Genomic DNA, 3,126 nt, shown 5'->3' on the forward strand with positions numbered 1-3,126 from the left:
CAATATAAGTGTTAATCATGTTTTTGTATTTCGGTGTATTTTAGCCAGCTAACACTTTAACTTTAGTTATCTCTTACTTTGTGTGCTAAACTTGAAATTGAACTAAAACTTCCGTGCTTCTCATAATGATCCTCTGAGACGTGTTAATAAAACAAAAGGTGCTTGTCTAGCTGGTGTCTTTATCCAAGTTCCAACCCGACGGACACTTGGAACCTCCGGGCTAATACTTCAATGTCTTTACAAGTAGTCTTGCCTTTACGTTATTATCATTGCGGGTACCAAGATGCTAATAATCAAGTGTTTATTTCAATGACTATTAATTTAACACAAAAAAAGTAATCACGTATTCTCTCAAAAGAAAACAATCTTTGTTGTAGGTTTTGAAATTAGGTCTAGCCAAAGAGTTTTTACTCTCAATAATCCACTTATCAAGCTGTAATAACAGCACCAGAGTTTTCTTTAATTCTTATCGGATCGGCTTGGAACATCAAAGGCTCGACAGTAGCGGCACGTTTGAATATAACCCGTATGCGATATTTCAGTCAAGATCGCCGTGTAAATCGCGCAAAACTAAACTCAGTCACACGGCCTCTGTTGAATTATATATTGCTAACTATCACACATGTAAGTGCGATAAACATTTGTTGTCGCGTATTTGCTTAGTAAATACTTGATAGTCACGAATTACAGTTAAAGTATCGGGTTGTATTTTCCGCTATTTATCTATATCAAAACAAGCGTGAAAATAAAATTGATTCAATAAAGTAAATTAATCTGCTGTTGGCGTTGAATTTTTTTTTATTCAACCCTAGCTGTGATAAGTTTAAACTTAAAAGTTCTCAACAAATTTTCTTGGCTATTTAGTAACGCATTACAAGTTTATTTATAAACTAAAGTTAAAATTTGCATGGAATCGTTTTTATTAAAAGGGAAAGTGGGCCACGTGTAGTCAGATATAGTTTAAAAAGAAAAAAAGAACTAAGTAGTACTAGATCTTCAGATGAATATACACACAATAAAAGCTTTAATGTTGTCTTCTCGATGCTTACTGAAGTTGGTGACACTTATCAGCTTTCTCGAAAAGTGGGTTACACCAAGTTTTTTCCCTTATTCACTACTTCAACATCGCCTTCATCTTCGACAATAAAACAGATACAGATATAAGAGCGATGCGCTGTCGATAAGAGTGGTGATGATACCTGATAGTAGTGATGGTGGAGGAGAAAGTCACTGTGGAGAGAAAATAGCTCGCATGGTGGGAGTAGATCGGTGTGTCGAGTGAACGCAGGCGCCGGTAGCCATGGCGACGATTCCTTCGGATTGGCCACAGCATCCACTTTAGTATCCCCGCTCTTGTGTTTCTACGTCGTAATCCACCATCGACAACCCCTCCGGTGTCCTCGTAACCGGCCATCTACCCTTACTTTTTCTTTACTTCGCCCACTCTCGCCTCAAGCTCTATTTTTTTGTTTTTACTACTCCCCTTATCTGCTTTTTTATACGTATTCTTGATATCTCCAACTAGCAACTTCCTAGGTTCAGTATTTACTGTGAAAAAAACTACCCAAAAAACCAGTCCCAAAAATGAACCAGCTTTCAATGAGGAAGAAATATCCGAAAATTTTCATGATTAGTTGGTGAGAAAAACTTAAAACAATTTAGGCTGAAGGAAATTTGTAATTATCGTCGGAAAAAGTAACCCCTCTGACGGTACAGACTCCCACTCAAAGTGATCTCACCCCTCTGCCTACGCCTCTCTGGTTGCCCCGGCAACTTGGCTTGGGGTTGGCTACTAGGTCTCGTATTCGCCGCCCTTGTACCCCTGCTAGATCTCAGAGCTAGTGAGAGAGTGGAAGACTGCCTTACAGCATCACGAGGGCGATACTCCTCGACCGTAAGAGCAACAAAGAGAATGAACTCCCTCGGTAAAGATACTTCAACGCAAGCCAAGCGGATTAATGTATTTCGAATAATTCATAGGACCCTGTACATACTTCGTTGTATGTCCCGTATACTGTATATATACGTTTATTACCGGCACCAGCCAATTTATGCTTAACCTCCTCTTCTGAGAGTGTCACGCATTATAAAAAATCCACCTTCTATGAAAAGGTTGTTATGCTAGTTGAATTTTAAGTGGTTAATACATATATCTATACTTGATAATTTTCCATTTTAAAATTCCCATGAAAGCAAATTTCAATTCACCGTGATATGATGCATGGAGTTGTCGTGAATTATCGCAGTCACTAATTTTTATTTGAATCCTCTTTTGGAGTACTTGAAGATAAGCAGTATGAGACTTATTTGAATAAGTAACTTTTTTGTGCTCCGTGCAAGCCTAATATGTCAGAAAGCTTTCGCTGTAACGACGTAGAGATCAGATAATGAGGCAATTAGCGGGGAAAATCATCTTTCCATGTTGCAACAAATCCTTCCGATTAAAGCATGTGTAAATTCAGTTAATTCAATGCAATTTAAATTAATAACAAATTAAGAATATAAGATTCATACTGGTAAGATTAACATAGACTATTTAGTTTATGTAACATAACTTGAAAAGAAAATATAGTTTTATTATAAACTATGAAACGGGTTTCCATATTAGATGATAGACTATGTCGACAGTTTTTGAGAGGGAAAGGTTGAAAAAGCTTGTCAAGTTACTAATTCTCGAGATATCCGGTAAATATGTTTGCGTTATATCAACACGAGCCAAATCCTTGTACGTCATTCCCGTTCCTCGTTAATAAATTTAAAAGCTGGGTAAAGCAAACACGTGTCAAGAGATTATTTATAATTTATATATTGTGAAAGTTACGTGTATGCCTATCTACATACATCAGAAAACAACAAAAGTACATTAATAAGTAATATAACTATGTTCGATAACAGCATTAAAATATTTATATAAAACCGCATTGGACTTGAATAGGTCAGTTAAAAGTTTCAATCTATTCTTTAGTTCTATTTTTTCACCCTCTATGAATATTTGAACTATAAGCTAGAGAATATATACTTAATAAAGCTTTTTTTAACTAAACACCATCGAAAGACACATCAGTTTTAGAGATAAATATCAAAAAACGGTCACGCTGATAAAGAGGGAATTGAATCGACAAACTG

The sequence above is a fragment of the Cotesia typhae genome, unplaced genomic scaffold, assembly GCF_013202065.1.
Source record: "Cotesia typhae breed Kobodo isofemale line unplaced genomic scaffold, CoteBio_Ctyphae scaffold_45, whole genome shotgun sequence".
Taxonomy (NCBI): Eukaryota; Metazoa; Arthropoda; class Insecta; order Hymenoptera; family Braconidae; genus Cotesia; species Cotesia typhae.